The following is a 19,834-nucleotide window of genomic DNA, read 5'->3' as shown; positions in this document are numbered from 1 at the left end:
CTTTTGAAGATATACTCAAAAGTCTAAAAAACCTAAAAGTTTTTGAGGTATAACAACTTGCTGAAAACGGATACTTTTATAATCGACTAGAAATGATTCTCACAGTAAAGGGTAAATGCTCAGCAAGTTGTACATATTCTACTTTATATCACAGTATGAAATAATACAAATGAAAAAAGGAAGAAAAACAAATGTAGTGATTAAAAATTCTTGTAGAAACAGGATAAATGCAATTAACTTTTTTTTTCTGTAGAGACAGGAAATACATGAGGTAAAAAATTTCTTAACACCACGCTTTGCAGCTTTCCTTTTGTGTTGCATGAGGCCACAACAGGAAGTATAGCTCTAATGGTTTGGTTAAGAACTGTGCAGGATGAAGGCCATGTGAGAAAAAATACTCACCTTTCTCTTCTTTTGAACACTACATTCTGTTTACTACAGGTCTCTGAAAACTTATTAAAAACTTTGGTCATTTTATAAGGAGATATCATAATCTTGAGGGACTTTGAGTCTCAGGCACAGCAAATTAATCCCCATTTTATATCTGTCCCAATTTAGTATTTCCAAAGGGGGCAGATATAATAAATCCCGCCAACTCTCTTTTTTAGGGCTATTCAGATACTAAATAAACCAGGAACATTTTAAAATGCAATCTCACAAAAATCTGCTTTGCTTAACCTTCTCTCCGTCTTTAAAAAATAAGAAAGCCATGATGTTCTTTTTTTTGTTAATTAATTCATTTTAGACAATTCCTTAAATTTTCATTTTAATAAATTTTTGTGTGGGTGCATTAATTACTTTCAAAGACAGCTTTACAACTGTTACCTATTAAAACCCTTTGTTAGTGAATAAAAAAAAAAAAAGAAAAATAAAAAAAACTCCCAGCATGCGCCCTCCCTTCTCCATTCTGAGCAGGTCCTTGCTATCAACCGCTGGAGTATGCTTGCTTTGCACCTAGAGCTATAATTATTTTGCTTTAATTTTACAAAACCTTTTGTTCCATTCCCACGAGCCCACCTGATCCTTATATTACACTCGCTCTATTAAAACACTCATGCAGAACAAAGCATGGCTGTACTGATTCATAAGTAACTTTTTTTTCTCAGAAAAATGCCACTGGCTAGGGTTCGGGACATAGTCCTGGGCTTCACCTTTCTCTGCCAATTTTCATGTGTTAGAGAAAAAAAAATATGTTGTTTTAGAGTGTCGTATTCTTCCCAAACGTCCTTTCTTTGTCCCGGTGGCTTTTTGTGCATTTTAAAAAATATTTTATTATCCATAATTTTAATCTGCCGCAATATAAAGTGATACATTGTTAAGGATGGTGGGTATATTAAAGGATTGTAATCATGTTGAGATTTCTTTTATTCATATGGTTAGGATCTTTTAAAAATCACTTTTCTCTCCTTACTCCACTCCTTTTCCTTGAGATCTTGCAACACATGTGGGCTTCTGGCAGAAAAAAATTGCAGTGACTCATCAGGAGAATTGTTTGTTTGCTCTGAGGAGCACCCTGAGGACCCTCTGGGCTGCACACGGAGCCCTTTGATCCTAGGAAATTTATTTCTTCCAGATGTTTTCCCCACAGCCACCTTTCTGCAATGTCCCTCTTCATTAGGTAGCATGAGGATAAACACTCAAGACCCACTGCTACAGCATACAGTTTTCCTGAATGGAGTGTGACAGGGAGTTGACATTTGACTGAGTCATTGGATTCCCCTTGCCTTAGGCACAATGATGGAGGAAGGTTAATGCTGAGGAAGGCAGAACCGGCTCTCTTCAGGCAAATGTCCTTAGAATTAAGATGGAAATTATGTGAATCAGGCCAAAAAAATACACAAAAAACACAAATCTGCAGCCCATTGCTCATGAACCTAGCCTTATCCAATCTTATAAAATCTTAATGCTTGGATCTGTCATGTGACTTGCCCACTTGTTCAACCTAAAGTATAAAGAGTGAATAGGAAAGTGAAGTCTTTTGACATCTCTTGCATTTTCTTGGTCTGGCTGAGTGTGCTAGTAGAAATGAAGGGAGGACAAGGCAGGAGAGGGAGAATAGGTGCATAGAGAAAAATGGTCTGCTAGGCTAAATAAGCCCCCCTCTGCACAAATGATAGCCACATCCTCATCCCTGGAACCTGTGTTTGTTACCTTATATGAAAAAAAAGGACTATGCAGATGTAATTAAGTTAAGGATTTTAAGATGGGGAGACTGTCCTGGGTTATCTAGATGTGCCCTAAATGCAATCAGAGGTATCTTTATAAGAGGGAGATTTCACGCAGACACAGGAGGACAAGTTAATTGGCCATGAAAGCAGAGATTGAAGTGATACAGCCACAAGCCAAGAAATGTTGACAGTCACCAGAGGCTGGAAAAGGCAAGGAAACACATTCTCTCCAGAAAGAACAAAGCCCTGCCAACACCTTGATCTCAGCCCACTGATATTGATTTTGGACTTCTGACCTCCAGAATCATGAGAGAAGTTTCTGATATATTAAGTCACCTAGTTTGTAGTAATTATGTTATGCTGTCACAGGAAACTAATATAGATGGTAACTGCTTCAAGACTCCATTGTTCAGCACATTCCTGAAATCATCAAAGTCTCAGGTTGAAGGAGGAGTGGAAAATAGGGTGCTACGACTTGGCAAAATTCTTTGTGCAGATACTGGAGTTCTTAACAGCATTTGTGATCTACAGCACGTTGAGAGTGAAAATAAACAGAGAAAAGAGAGTACAAGAGGTCATTTAACAGATTTTACAGATTGTAAGTGTAAATGCTCCAATTTTCTAATACTAGTTTGCATATTTTATGAAGTAGGACAAATCTATTACATTTTCCCTTTAAAATAAACATTTATATATAATGTATGACCAGTCATTTCCCCCCTAAATTGTCAGTATAATATAATGAACTACAGCAACAATTGATTTGGCATATACATACCAATATTATATTTGGCATATATAGGCTATGCTATAAAAGTGAAGATCTGTCTGCACTTGAGGTAACTTTCTATTAGCTATTCAAAGGACAGTCAATTTTAAAGATTAATAATATAATAATATAAGATAAGATAATAAGATAATAATATAATAATATAAGATAATTTGGAACCTAAACCCAAGAATTCTTAAATAGATGCATTAAAATAATAACAAATCTGGAAAAGTCCAATAGCAAAATGACTATTATGTGACCAAACTGCTCAGTTTATCACTTTCCCTAGATCATTAAAAATCTATAGCAGCTGCATCATTTAAAAGGACAAGGAAGACTCCTCAATTCCCATGCTTCTTTTCAGCTATTGGGTTTTTCAACAACCAAACCATTAATCTTCATAAACAACATGAGGTCAGTAGACCTAGACCACTAATATAGATGAAGAAATGGAAGATCTGGAGAGCCTAAAGAGATTCTAGATCAATCAGCAAATGATAAGAACTGAGAAAATCAAGTAGAAATGCTGACTCTATTCTCTAGTACCTTTGTAAAGCAAATAGAGATCGAGTTGTCCTTTTGAAGATAACACTCCAATGACAAAATATATAAAAGATGGTCATTTATTTTTTGCTACTTTCATGTAACTACCACTGAGTATTCATTTGACAGTAGGTTTAAAAACAGAAAAACATAATACTCTATCTTTTAACAAAATAAACAGATAATAAACTGATGATTAATACAACTAACCCACTGAAAAAAGATATCCCAAGTTATTCAAAGTACCAGGAGGCTAAAGAAACTGGTAGTTGTCCCCATGAGCCTACATTTGGGGAAGCACGAATAATGAGAATCTCCTTGCATTCCTTCTCCACTTCCCACCATGACCAGCTGTATACTGACCTGAGGCAGTTCAAGCTCTCAGGACTTCAGAGATTCACTATCTGGAGTGAAGAGCAATCAATGCAAATTCCACCTTCATACTCCCATGTCTCATTGTTTTATTTGCTTTAGCACTATGTACACCTTATCTTTGGAAGGTCAGAATGCATATCTTTGCTTTGAGTGTGGTACACGTTCTCACAGCACCATATAATTATAACTGCTCTTTACTCATTTATTAACCCTTCCAACAACTCAGGAGGCAATTGTTAACATTCGCATTTATCACCATCCCACTTGTTTCCACAAGTTCCTAAAGGGCAGGGAATATGTTTTTCTTTCAACTAGCTTCCCTTAGCTCTACAACACCTAGTTAATTCTTAAGGAGTAACCGGCTGATACATAACTCAATCACAGGAGAATGGGTGGCCAGGGTCAGTGCGGATTGGCCCATTTGACTTTGCAAACTTTGTAATAAAACATTGTTTGCTGAAGAGATAAACAATAAAATAATTTTTTTAAAATCCAATACAAAGGTACCTTAACTCCTTTAGCATAGGTTATGATCCTGAAAGTTAATAATCTGTACTGTTCCATAACAAGTACACTGAGCCATAACAAATATAGGAGGGTGAGTTTAGTATAATATAGTTGGCTGTGAAGGAGATATGGTTGAGATGAATGGAGCTTTAAAAATCAAGAGTCAAGGACACTTGGGAAGATATAAGATGTAATTGGGTACCTTTTAAATGACCAAGGACTTGTCTCCAGCATTTTAATTATCATGTTTCTGGGACTTGAATTAAAGTCCCAGGTTATCAGTTACTTAGTATAAGTTTTCCAATAAACACCCTTTGATTATGCATTTAGATCTTCAAAGTGGGTAGACTTACACAGCCCTTCCTACACAGGCAAATTACGTAGGTAAAACATGTAAAGTTAATATTTTCTTCTTTGATGCAGTTTAGTGAATTTTTAAAAATCTGTAATGAATAAAACCAGACTTTAAATTCTGGATAAAAATGTTCTACATCAATGACTATCATGATGTGTCTTGGGTACAGATTACTGTATGTTTTTTTTCTTAATAAAATGGGATCTCCATCAAATACATAGATAGATCATAGAGTCTTCCCATAGGAACCTTTAAGATCATCTAATCCAATTGCTCATTTTACAGATGAAGAAACAATATGTGAGTGTTTTAATAAAGCATACTTTACTATTTGCATTGAGACAAAAAGGATGTTACATGAAGAGAGAAACAGAAGAGACTTAAAAGTAGAAGGTTGATGAAGGAGAAGAAAAAGAAAAGAGAAGAGCTTTTTCAGTGGAGCAGAGCACTAAGCAGAGATGCATTTTCTAATATGCATCCAAGTCTTAGCTGGCTTAAATAATACAAAGATGGTAGCATCCATATTTTAAAGAATTGCTTAGATTATTAACATATAAACAGTTTAGACAGATTTACCTCTAGGGAATCACATAACTTATCATAAATAAACAAACATGTTCTGTATTTCTAACATGTTACTGTCCATTCATTTATTCTGCATATCACCTCTCACTTCCCCAGCATATATGCAAATTGAAGGGAAATACAAAGAGCATTATTAAAATCTATTTTAGGATAAAGATTATCCCCCCACAAAACAGAAAATGTGAATACTTTTTAGAGTTATATAAAGATAAGTTCTGATTTGGATACTTGCTACTAGGAACTATGTGAACTTGTTAAAAGTGTAAGGCTCTGGAATCAGATTTCCTGGGACTGAATATTGACCTTGCCACTTAGTTGACTTTGGGCAAATTTATTCCTCTCTGTGCCTCAATTTCACACCAGTAAAATTAGATAACAATAGTGACTATTTAAAAGAGCAGTAGTGAGGGTGGAATAATAGAACTTTACATATAAATCTCTTAGAACAGGAACTGGCACATAGTAATTACTCAATAAATAGCTGTTACTACTAATATGTACAAGCCTGTTAAACACTTTCAGGGGGGTAAGGGTATTCTCATTAATGAGACTTGTTTAAGTATTCTGTCTTTCAATTTGTGGCCTAATTTAATTCATACCAATATTCCATCTCAGCATGAATAATGTAGTATGAGGAAAAGCCTCAGTTTGGTTTACTTAGATGTGTTTGAGACAGGGATTATCATCCTTTTAAAAGGAATAAACTAAAAGGCTGCATCTGGTTCTGACTTAAAGCAACTGAGAGGTAACTCTTAAAAGGCAAAGGAGAAAATGAGAGAGCAGGAGAGGCTTAGCAGGATGCATATATTGTCTGATGCTGTGGGGAACATGAGAGAACACTCTAAGAGGAAAGTGAAGGTGCAAATGCCCCCCTTATATGACCCCACAGTCTCTTATGCAGGTCTCAAAGTCATTAACCTTCTACCAGGTAATTATTTGTTTACTTATTTTTTTTTTCCGATTGTACAGTGATCCAATTGAGGACAAAAATTGTTCCATTCATTTTTGTTCAACAGTTGCTCAGTAAAATATTCACTGAATAAATGAGAACTAGTTAATTAATAACAACTACTACAATGGGGGAGGCTATTTAGCAGTCCCTAAAAGAAGAGCTAAGACTCTCATAGACACTCCTATTCAATGGAAGGAAATGTTGAGGTAGAAGTGACTGGCCATGGATCTGGCAATGGATCTGTGATCTCCGTGCTGGGGATAAATGTTCTCAGTAAGAATAAAATATTTTTGAAGTCTTAACTTGTGTAAGTTTTGTGAGTTTTCTTCCATAACTTTCGTTTAAAAAAATCACAAATATTTGAGAATCTACTATGCAGAACTTTACAAGGCAGAAGAACTAACTGCAATGTGGGGAGCAAATGTAATCAGACTAATAAACCATGGCAAAAATCTGAAAGTAAATTCAACAAGAGTCCCAGACAATGTGTTGTGGAAGATCAGAGAATAAGTAAGTACTCATAGCTGGGGAAATAAAGGTAATTTTAGTAGAGAGGGTAATATCTCAATCCTGATGCAAATACTTAATATAAATCTGTGAAAACAGAGCATTATATCTTTAATTTGGAAATTGATTGATGTGCAGATGTTAGTGGAAATATCTGTGAATGAATGACATAAACATCAAAGGCATTCCTTTGTAATTGTATGAAGCTCAGAGTATTAATATATAGTTCATGGCTATTAGTTGATATATATGTCCCTGAAATGGCAATAAGTCTAAGTAAATAAAATAATAATAGTGCCCCTTAGAAAATTCATCCATTTGTGAATATTCATTCATTCAACCTAACGTGAGGACCTACTGCATCTCAGATTTTGAACTGTGCTGAGTACATTGGATAACATGTGTGGTCAAGATGGAATAGGTGTTCTGTCCAAGAAGTAGATTCAGACAATTAAATTAATAACTACAACATGATGTATTCTATGTTAGATGAAGAAGTGGATGTTATGGGAATGCATATTTGTAAGCGATTTTACTTTAACTCATTCCAGAAATATGGCAGAAATATATTTGGACAAATATAAAATGCTAGTGGTTTTTACTGACCTTGAATTTCTTCTGACTTGGTCTCATTTAAATCTACAGAGTAGATTGCCACAAGTGGGTCTTTTGCACGCTGCTTGCTACTCAAAATTTTGCCTTTTGAACAACCTATCTAATTATGGATATATCAAGCAGAAACAAATTTATTTTCTTAATTTCTTTAAGACTCAACATGGCAGCATTTTTCCTACCTCAGGGTTTTGGTGTTTTTTTTCTGTTAAGGTACATCTTTTATCATAAACAATAGCAACCTCAGGAAGATGACTGTGATAATGTCTGAAACAGAAAAAAATCTGCTCTCTTTTGTGAGATTATATCTACAGGCCTGCGAAAAGTAAAATCTTGCTTGGACCAGTAAATTGAACAAACATAACACAGGAGTCACAGAGGAAGCAATTACAGGCAACATCAATTCTTATCATTTTAATAAGTAAAGGTTTGAACTGGTCTTTTTGTTGTGATTCTTCTTCAAATCCAAGCCATAACCTATTCCCTATACCAAATATTTCCCCCCAAATTGTCAACCATACAGTGAGTCTGTCTTAGAAACCAAAATTCTGGATTTATTAAAGCAGAAAACATACTGCCTTCCTTCATTTCAACTCTGAGCAAGGAATAAAACTGTCTTCTTGTTTTTCTTTGCATGAAAAGTATAGTCAACTAGAGCTGCCACAGTCTAGAGAACTAACAGAGTAAAATACTAAATGATCCAATACATAGGGCATTTGTCTCCCTGGATTTCATCTAGTTCAGCATCATGGCTTTGTAGTCTAAGCAATAGATGAAGAGAATCAATAAACTGGGCAAATAATGTTTTATGTGAATAGCATAGAAAAGAATGGACAAAAATACAGTTCACCATTGCACAGAATACAATTAAATATTGTATTGTATTGTTAAAAAAATAACAAATAGCAGCTGACTCTCAACCCGATCATAGAAATGAATGTGATCAGTTCAAATAGTCTTAAACATGGTAAAAATGTCCTTAGGATATACAGGATGACAGAACAAAATGGTCTCTCCCTCATCTGTTGGACTCAGGGCCGGTGTGCTGCGTGGCGGTCATTTAAGTGCTCTGTTTTTATTCCTATCAATACTATAAATTATGCATGCATGTTTGTATTTTAGAAGTACATAATTTTTTTGGATTAACTCGTGGAGCTATTGTAAAGAAGGATGAACAAATCATGCTGAGAAATGAGAATGTGAATAAATGCCAATTCTTCCCCAGATCTGAGATGAGATACCCTCACTCCTATTGTGAGAAAATGAAAGATAGGATGTGAATTAATCCCTTCTCTTTAGGATACCCTACTAATTAAACACATTGACACTAATTATAACAATAAGTAACAATTTTTGAGCACTTACCATGTGCAAAGCAGTGTTATAATCATTTCATATATATTCTCTTATTTAACGCTCACAACAACACTATATTACATATAAGAAAACTTGAGACAAAGAAGTGAAACAACTTGTTTAAGATCAACAGGCTAATAGAAGGTGGAGTTAGGATTCAAACCAGACACTCCAGAGCCCATACAATATTAGAATATTCTGAACCAAAGAGATGAAAGGGATCTAACCAATACCCTGGGAATATCATTCAGCTTTTCTCAATTTTAGGTCCTTCATCTAGGACAGGGGTCAGCAAACTTTTTTTATAAAGAGCCAGATCATAAATATTTTAGGTTTTGTGGGTCAAGCGGCAATATCAAGAACGCTATATAATGTGGGTACTAATATAACAAGAGAGAAAACAAATCACACTATATATTTTTAATAAAAATTATTTAAAATATTTAATTTAAAAATTTTAATTTTAAATAAAATTATTTAAAATAAATCACATTGTTATTTTATTAACAAAATTTAAAATATAATAATAATTAAGTCTTTTTTTTTTTTTCCAATACAGGTCTCCTAATGACAAGAACAGAATTCTTTTTTAGAGCATAACATATTGCTTAGCTGAGGTTCAAAGACAGTGTCCTTATCATGAAATCAACTGCAAATGTTCATCTGTAAAAATCATTCTTACCTCACTGGCCATACAAAAAACAAACAATAAGCTGGCTTTGACTCACAGGCCATAGTTTAGCAACCCCTTATCTAGAAAACAAAGTTACTGTACTAGATGATTTCTGAGAACCCTTCCAATTTCAATATTTTATGGCACTATCTTACTTTACAAGTATAATAATTTTGATTTTTCAGTGTCTTCAGTACAGTTAGATAAGAAGTAAAATCTAAAAGCCCTATACTCTATATATGCTAATAATTAAATGAATAGAAGCATGTAACTACAGCATCAAATATTTATATCTGCCTTGCAGACTATTGTTTTCTTAATTTTCTTAGGACAATTTATATTTTATTGCATTTCCACGGGTCCCTTTGAATGTCATCATAGAGGAAAAAGCTTTCTGTTGATAAAGCATTTAAGTGGTATGTTAGAGGCAGGGAGACAATCAACATAGCCTTACAGTGAAATAAGAAAAGAGTAACTACGACATACCAATAGATTCCCTACTAAAGGGAATTGTTTACCTGATTTAATTCTGTGTTTCTATACTAACATTTGGTACCTTAAACTAATAGTATAAATTCATACTTCACATAAATTGGCATTGGATTTGCAAACTGTGACTTCTATATTGCTTTATTATTATTATATTGTTGTTGTTATTATTATTGAAACTCCTATGGTTAGTCATGGGAATTTCTCAAGAAACTTCTAGATTCCCTGACAGTTTTCATAGGAGGTTGTAAAAACAGAGGGCTTCCAGCACACATAGAATCTTTTCAACACACAAATATGTAGTTTTCTTGCCCTTACGTAAGCAAAAATATCAAGAACTTACTGTTGCACATTTATTTACACTTAAATACCTATTTTCAAAAAAAAAAAGAATTAAAAAGTCGATCTATGATATTTGAGGTCGAATGTCATATGATTTATCAGTTCTTTAAGGTATAATTGAACACTTCTGTAACAGTCAAATTAACAGATAATTAACAATTCTGGATGACTTTATAGAAACTTACAGAAGAAATATGTTTTCTGGCTTCTGATGCAAAGATCTATAAAATAGTGTTATTATGCAAATTCCTTGGTGGTCCTAAATAAGGTTGACCCTAGCAAAATTGCTAAGTCTCCAAAAAGGCTTACTTTCCCCGAATTCTGTTTTATATTTTCCCAAAATACTACATTTTATTTTCCCAGGTAAGAGTGAATCAACAAATCAATTAATGCTATTTTGTTCTTCCAAGGCAACATTTTAAATTCTGACAGGGGTTTTTTCAACTTAATTTTTTTTTTATTTGAAACTACTGAAAACTATCCCATTCACCCACAGACAAATACAAAATGAAGTTAAAAAAATTACAAACAATCCCACCACTTAAAAATAAATTTTAACAAGAATGAAAGAAACCCCCTCTGTCACTGCAATCTTCCTCAGTCACCCTCTAAGATAACCAGTTTGGAGTGCATTCTCCCCATTCTTTGTGACAGTTGTAGTTCACTTGTATCAATGTAAGATAAGACAATTACCTATATTAAACCTACAACTTTGTAATTTAAACTTAACATATATTATGTAAAATTTCAGGGCAGTATATATGGATCTATTTTATGCTTTGTAAAAGATAGATATAGTCTAATGTAATAATATGTTAAACCATTTATCTTTTGATGGAAATCTAATATGTTTTGAAATTTTTGCTACTTTGAATAAAGCTGCAATGAAAATTGTTGTAATATATGTGCAAGTATTTCTTATGGAAAGATTACTAGAAGTGGCTTGCTGAATATTAAGATATATTCCTTTAAAAAGCTTTTTTTGAAGGCAATTTCTTTAAACATTAAAAAATCAAGCAAATCTGTTAATAAAATAATTACCATTATTTAGTTCCTAACATTCTAGGCAGTGTGGCATGCCCTTTAAATGCATTCATACATTTCAATATATAAAATTTATTATATATAAAAATTCTGATGGTCCAATTCTGAAGGACCTTAATTGTCACACTTTGGAGTTGGGTTACACTTCTACGAGCAATGAGGAGTCATTGAAAGTTTCTGAGTAGGGGAATGACCCATCTCCCTCATTTAGAATAAATCATTTCTAGGAAGGCAAGAGAGGAAAGAGACCCATCCAGTTGGTGGAGACATATTAAATGGTATCTAGAGGGCATGGGACCAGACAATGGAGAACAATCTTTGCAAAAAGCTAAACTTCTTCTGCACCCAAAAGTGAAGAAGCATGGCAGCCTTAACAGGAGATAAGCATCATCCTTCAAGTATTACCTGTCAGACAATGACACTTGATCAGAGCAAGAGTAGGTTAAGGGTGTGCTTTCCCATCCTGCCTATTGTTTCCAATGGCTCCGGATAACCACTATTAAATTGGAAAATGTGGAGATGAGGAGAACACCGGGCCAGTTAAAAAAGAAACACAGAGTTTCCATGTTTAAAAACTATCTAGTTGAGAATTTTGCTGTGGTTACTCACATATGGAAATGGCCTGAAACAAATGGACCAGAAGCCAGCTAAAGTTCTGAGGAAACTGTATTGCCAAAGATAATAGAATAAGAAAAAAAGATGAGATACAGCATTAACTGGAGCAGGCCTCTTCCACCAGGATGGTGCTATTCACAGAGATGGGGTGGGGAATCAAGATCTCTTACTCAATTTAAGGTGCCTACCGGACCTCCAATGTAGACAGCAAGTAAATGGTTCTATTTCTATGTCTAGAGCTCAGGTGAGAGATTAAGTTCAGACCTGAGATAAAAATTTGGGGGTCATAGACATATAAATAGTACTTAAAGCTATTGGATTGGAAGAGCTCCTCTAGGATGTATAATGGACCAGAGAAGGAGGAGCTAACAAAAGTGACTAGTCAGTGAGGTAGGAGGAAAATCAGGAGAGTGTGAGGAGTGTGAGGTCATAGAAGCCAAGGGGTGACACTATTACGAAAAAAAAGGATTATTTCACATTTTGAAATGCTTCTGAGCAGCTGAGTAAAATGAGAGTATGCCTCTGTATCAGGGTATAGACAATGTCCTGCAGCAAGGATGCATAGTAAACAAATTAGTTAATTATGTTACATTGTGATATTAAAGTCCATCTTTGTTAAGAATAATAAAAATGTTGCCTTTCTTGCCATACTTAGTAGCTAGATGTAAATCCTGGAAAGACAGTGTTAGTTTTTAATTTTTAAGCTGGTAGGAATTTTAGAGATCATCTAGGCCAACTTTCTAATCTTATGGACAAGGAAATGAATTTGTAGAGGTGGAATGATTGCTCGAACTCCAAAACTGCAAAATGGCAGAAGTGGGGCTGTGATGCCGGTCTCCTAACTCAGGACAGGACTCTTTTCTCTAAAAGAAAACGTGTGTTCATTGACATAAATTTGTTTTCATTTTTCCAAAATGTTATTTTAAAGTAGAGACCAAGACCCATTCAACACCTGATGTGCTGATCTCAAACAATTTTATTTCAGCAACCACATTCTCAATATAATTTGCCTCAACATTAGAAGTACAAACAGAACTATAACTTGATATTTTTCATATCACCCTTTCCTAATGTACCACATATTTTTCACCTAACTGGTTGAGATATGGCAAGTGTTCGACAAATGTGTGTTGAATGAATACATTAATTTTGTTATACCTCATATCTAGAATTTACGTAGGTACATACTCTATTTCAATGTACATTAGAATTTGATATAAACAGGTGATATTTTTTAGATCTTCAAGAAAGAGACTTCTGAAAAATTAAATTAATGCACTATCATAGAGAAAAATAGCAATTCTGGGAAGAGGAGGGTAAAACAAACAGTATCAGAAATATAAAAATAATAGACCATATTTTGTTTCCTGTGGAAAAACATACATAGGAGTAGAATATCTCTAGAAATGAGTCAGGAAAGATTATGAACCCAGAATCACATTTTCATCTATAGCTTTAAAAAATGTAGCTAAAAGAAAAAAAAGTGTTTCCACTACACACCTATTACAATGACTAAAATAAAAAATATTAACAATACCAAGGGTTGTCAAGGATGTGGAGCAACGGGAACTCTTATACATTTCTGGTGAGAATGCAAAATGGTATAGCCACTCACTCAGCAAAACTGTTTGGGAGTTTCTTATAAAATTAAACATACATATTACATCTGACCTAGCAGTATGACTCCTAGATATTTACCCTAGAGAATGAAAACGATGTTCACACAAAATCCTGTACACAAACGTTTATAGCAGTCCTATTCATAATTGCCCCAAACTGGAAAATAAAAAACAAAAACACAATGTCTTTTGATGGGTGAACGTATAAACAATCTGTGATCCATCCATACGAAGGAATAATATGAAGTAATAAAAAGAAACAAACCATTGGCACAGGCAACAACATGGCTGAATTGTAAATACATTATGCTGAGTGAAAGAATCCAGTCTCAAAAGGTTACACACTATATGGATCAATTTATATGATAGTTCTCAGAAAGACAAAACTATGGGGATAAAGAAGAGATCATGGTTGCCGGGGGGTTGGTGGATAGGGGAGGGATAAAGGGATAGCATAAAGGAGTTCTTCTGGGTAATGGAACTGCTCTGTACCCTGATAGTGATGGTGGCTGTTACAAAAATCTATACATGTGTTAAAATTTACAGAACTTTAAACCAAGAAATTTATGAGTCAATAAAAATGTTCAACATTTTCAGGAAAATAAAAAAAAAAAAACAAAACCACTGGCTCACATATTGAATTATTGGAAAAGTATGGACTCAAACAAAGCCAAGGCTTCTCCTACCTAGAAGATAATTTGGTAAGAGATAGTGCTGTTGGTAAAAGAGAAACCTGTAGCTCTGCCTCTGCCATCAGTTAATGAAAAATGAGGATTCTAATATAGCTTTAAGAATTTAATAATAATCCTGTTTACTTAAAATCTGGTCTCTGTAGTTTATTACAGTCATTACTGTTTGAGAATCAAGGATAATACCAGCACTTGGATTTTATAAGTATGACTGGCCTCAGTAGCAAAGTAAAGACTATTACTTAAACTAAAAAGTTATTATATTTCATAAAACCCTAATGATTCTGTGAATAGACTACTCAGTTCAATTGTGCTGTCTAACCCTGTAGCTGCAATCCATTTTCACTGAAATTTCTTAAGTTTTCAAATGTACATTTCTTTTTAAAATTGTGGTTAAATATATATAACATAAAATTTACCATTTTAACCATTTTTAGGTACACAGTTCAGTAGCATTAGGTACATCACTATTATTGGCAACTATCACCACCATCCATCGGCAGAACTTTTTAATCTTTCATACTCTGAACGCATTAAACAATAACTCTCCACTCTTCCCTCCTCTCAGCCCCTGGTAACCTCTATTCTACTTTCTGTCTCTATGAATTTGACTATTCTGGTACCTCATACAAATGGAATCATACAATATTTGTTCTTTTGGGTCTGGCTTATTGCACTTAGCATACTGTCTTTAAGGCTCATCCATGTACTTACTGTGTGTCAGAATTTCATTCCTTTTTAAGGCTAATATTCCACTGTATGTTTACACCACATTTTGTTTATCCACTCATCCAGCAATGGTCATTTGGGATGCTTCCACCTTTTGACTATCAATTTTACACCCCTTTGACATTGTTGTCAGCCACCATTTATTTCCCCACAAATCAGACTCAAGGCATATTCTGGTACCGTTGAGCAATGTATGGCATTTCATTTTCAATACAGGTTTAAAGAGGACTCTTAAAATTTCATTAACTATACTTAGTTTCTAATTAATTATGGTAAAAGCAATTCTATGTATATCAAATTTTTGTTCAAGTTTGGTCATTAGCTTAATGTGTGTGCTTGTGTGTGTCACATGCATGTCTGTGTGATAATACATAGATACAGCTATATTATGCATAATGTTAAAACTTTATTATTGCCTGGTTAGGAAAGTAGTCATTATCCAGAAAAAAATGGTTTTCCAGTGTGAAGAAGCATGTTAAACTTAACTGAACTGAAAATTTTGAGATGAAATAAGAGTGTGGTTCCTGTAAGGGTCTAGCATTGTAGCTAAACTCCACCCCTGACCAATTAAAACAGAACATCTAGGGTGAGGTCAATGCATTGGTATTTTTTTCTTAAACTTCATAGGTGATTTTAATGTGCAGCCAAGATTAGGAATCTCTGAGCTGGAGAAAGAGTTCCTGAGTCAGGGGGAGTAAACAAATGAAAGTAACTGTAAAAGGCAGTTTGGGTCTAAAGCACAGAGGTGAGGAAAGAGAAATTTAGAATTGTAAATGACAGAAGAACCATTCCAACTGGGAGAAATTAAGTAGCCTTTTAGTTAAAAGCAGAAGAGCAGAAGAGGTGTCAATTATAAGGATAATTGACATTTAGATTTTAAAGAGCTACAGAACCTAAACTAGAACATAAGCTATGAAAATGGTCTAAGGACTTCATTAGACCTTAGAGAGATATAAGGTGAGAATAAGATAAATAGGTAAAATATTTAGAAGACCAGGAGATACAGAGTTTGGGCTATATCAAGTCTCTTGACTGTGTGTAGTTTTTTTTCTCCATTTAAACGTTTGTACCATCTGAGCTTTATAAGTGGAACATGAAGTAATTTCTCATTTAAGTAAACATTTATTTTATATAGAAAAGCATGGTTTGAATATATCCATTGACCTGCCTTGCTTCTCTTGACTATTCTTTCCTGAAGTGACAAGTGTTCTGTTTGAGTTATATTAATCCATCCCCGGTAATTAGATAATGAACCATCTACCTCACAACCTCCTTCTCCCAGTCACTCCACCAAAGCTCAACGGCTATTTGAGCATTAAAAATGACCAGAATATTACACTATAGTAGCATCTCTAAAGAAAAAAAAAATTATCAGCAAGAATATCATGTCACTCAAATTTGAAATGAAATCTCTTCATTATAAGAGATTCAACCATTAAAATTATTTCATTGATTAAAACTAAACAAACTAAAAAGGCAGGATATTGCAAGAGCACTTTTCCTTTTCTTTTTCTTTCTTGCCATTTTGGAAAACGAAAAGAATGGAAGAGAAATGAACAATAACCACCTAGAAATAAACACTTAATATTTTATACAAGTTTTGTATCTTGCTTTTATCCCTTGACATTATATAAGCATTTTCTTATCTGATTAAAATCTCTTCACTAACATTATTTGTCTTTCTAACCACACCTCTATTGTTTGTCACCTTTCTAGCTAGAGTGACTGTTCTCACCCGACTATTGACGCTCAGGTAGGAGTCACATAAGATAAACAAGAATTCATGTTTTTTCTGCATAAATTCTTTAAACTGAAGGCATAGGCCTAGAGTTAAGAGACACAAAAGTAATTGTGAGCATATTCTAAAGGGAGTTTCCCACAACTGTAAATGGTTCACTCTGAGTCAGCACTCTCTAAAAGGAAGGAGTGGACAGCTGACTGGCTGGAAGTGCCAAGAAGACCCAACCTACACAGGGTTGGACTCACGAGGGACCAGGGAAGATTTGTGCAGATGTAGAGAAAGTCTGGGGTATAAAAATATATTTTATTTTTTCCTTCATGCTTCCTAATCCCATAACCAATCACCTTCTTCCACTCTTGTACCCTCTCTTCTTTTTTTATTTGGGAGGAGGATATTCTTTCTTTCTCTTTATCCCTTCCCTCTCCCAGTCCCCTGATCCCTTCTTTTCTCTCCCTTCTTTTTCTTAAAGCCTTTATCATAACTGACTGTAACATGAAGTAAAGTACATCTGTTTAGCTGTGGTTATTATACTACAACTTTCCTGTGTCTTTAATTTAGCTTATGGTACCTCTGCCCTTTATCCATAAAGGGTGAGTCGTTGTCAGGACTACTCTATGATGGAATCTAGAATGTACTGATTCTGAGAAATACAGTACCTCAGATTGTGCAGTCCTCTCTTGCCTGATTCCAATTCAGATGTTCTGCCCATCTCATTGGCTGAAGTCTATTCAAGCATATTCTAAAGGGGACCTCTGATGTTCGTTTTTAACCTAAGGCTTCTGGGTCTGCTCCTTCAATTACTTAAACTTCTATGAATTTTCTGTTGGGAATATAGTCCTGAAAACTTATCTTGCAGAAGGTTTATTTATTTGTTTATTTTTCCTCAGTGAGTGAGAGAAATAGAAGTCAGAAAGTCTAGTGAGATTTACAACAGAAAGAGAAGAATAAGTCAGATCCAGCAAGGAATTTGGAAGTGAGCAGAAAAATTAATTGACCTGGGCCGAGGAGAGTTAGTGAGGGCTCTTGAAGAGGAGAGTGAGGAAAAGGTAGAGAAACATTGTGGGTATCTATAATGGGGAGATATATTGTGGATGAAAGAGATGACAAAAAAGAACATTAAGTTTTATTTTTTCTGCATTGCAGAAAGAAGGTTATATATTCAGAGAAACTATGGTGAAGAATCAAATTACTTTTAATAACTTTTGCTTGCTCAACTATTATTCCTTTGTATGTGGTTCCAGTTATGAACCTGTATCATGAAAAGGCTCAGTTTTACATGCACACACACAGACACACACACACACACACACACACATTGTGCTTGTTAACAAGAACCAATGCCATCATTTTTTTCATGTTTGTGTTCATATAAACACACAAATATATTTACTCATAAATATTTATTATCCTGAAAATTTGCTCTTTCACCTAATAAATTATGGTCATCCTTCCAGGTCGATAGCAATAGATATAATTCATTCTTTCCCTAATGGCTGTATAATCTTCAATAACAACTGTACGTATCACGTGGTATTCATGTAGTCAAATTAATGAATGCAGTATTCTTTTTTTAAAGCAAATTTTACTAAAATTTTACTAAATTTTTACACAGGATACTCAACAAACACTTACTGAATACCTATCTGGTGCCAGTTTTAGTGACTGAGAAAATTAGTTAATTACCCATGGTTCTTTCCCTCAAAAGAAAAAAAAAAAATCAGTCCAATGTGGGAAGTAAAGCAGTTTAAAAATATTTTTTTAACTTGAGAGAATCAGAGAATTTATAATAAAGAATGGTTTAAAAATAAATCTTTAAAAGAAGTAATTTATCACCGGCAATTTATTCTTAGTCATTGTTTCCAATGTATGAACAGTACTGAACAGCAACAGGGTACTTCTCTGTAAGGCAACTCAAGAAACAAACTAATTTCTAACCACTAAGAGCTCGGATAAAGCACCTTACTCCTGAGACCTCAAAGTGATTTATAATTCTACTAATACTTTTACTGTGATAGTAATACATGATATTTATGAACCATCTTTATTCCGTGGAACTCTAAATATCATTTGACTTCTTTGCATAATGTCTGTAAGATAGAGAAAAGTGTCCCCTACAGATAAGGAAAATGATCTTAACACAAAACTGTTCGACAATGCCTGAATCAAGTCTCTAGATAGTTAGCCCCTTGCTCCTTCCTCTCAATTACACTGGCTGTCTCTCTGGTGGTAACTGCAATGATTATGTGGATAGTATTATGTCATCAATCAGAGTCTTGTATAGTAGGATAGAGTCAGTTCTTATTAAAAAAACAAGAGCTTTTCATGCAAACTATTTCTCTGTCTGATAAAAGGACTTACACATAAAACTCTGCTGACAAGTTTTCTAGGTGAGATGAATCTAAGTTAACTAACTGAGCAACCAGTCTAATTAGTCCCTCCCACTTTCCAGTCCTACAAGAGGATAAGACAACTGTAGCGTTAAATGTGTAACCCAGGCTCACAGCTATTCCTGGCAGCCCTAATCCACAGAGGAAAACAGAACTCAGTAACAACAATGACCATGATAAAAATGTTAGACATATACTGGTTATTGATTATTTAATAAAGTTTTACAATGTTCAAATAAGGTAAACAAAGAACAGTTCAGTAAAATTGTAGCAAAGGTTAAGCAAATTTCATATGGTTAAGTTAGTGCAATTGCAAATAAGTAAACGACTTTGTCAAAAATCTAAATCTTCTACTACTTGGTAACTATTATTTTCCTGTATCTCTGAAGACATTTTATCATAAGAACTTTATAATCCTGAGAATCTGATATTAATCAGAAGACTGACTTCATTCTGTATTCCATTTCTCATGACCTCCTGAAAGAATGTCAGTTCAGCATGGCCTCCTTCCTTTGCCAGTTGATTCAAAGAATGGTGCTTTCAAATTGCCATTTGGGATATATGAAGCGGTGCATTTGGAGCCAATGTGCTGCAACCTGAAGTGTAACACTATTTATTGTTCTTGAGAAACGTGTGCCTAATTCCCTGGAAATTTACTGTTTCAAAGAGTCACAAGTCTCCTGATTGCTTCTCATCAGTCTTGAGGAGATTAGATAAGCTTCCTCCCTTTTACAAAAGCTTTTCCTTCATTCAAAATTCCTTTGAGAACAAAAC

At 34.3% G+C, this 19,834-nt stretch overlaps 1 protein-coding gene across 1 annotated transcript in view; it reads right to left on the bottom strand.

Moving 5' to 3' along the window:
• Positions 1–19,834, bottom strand: part of ZBTB20 (zinc finger and BTB domain containing 20) — an 808,814-nt gene that overhangs the window by 453,314 nt on the left and 335,666 nt on the right. The window lies entirely within an intron of this gene.

Source organism: Balaenoptera acutorostrata, chromosome 4, assembly GCF_949987535.1.
Source record: "Balaenoptera acutorostrata chromosome 4, mBalAcu1.1, whole genome shotgun sequence".
In the NCBI taxonomy this organism is placed as follows: Eukaryota; Metazoa; Chordata; class Mammalia; order Artiodactyla; family Balaenopteridae; genus Balaenoptera; species Balaenoptera acutorostrata.
Note: the sequence above shows the minus strand (reverse complement) of the source record. Positions and strands in the feature narration are given on the sequence as shown.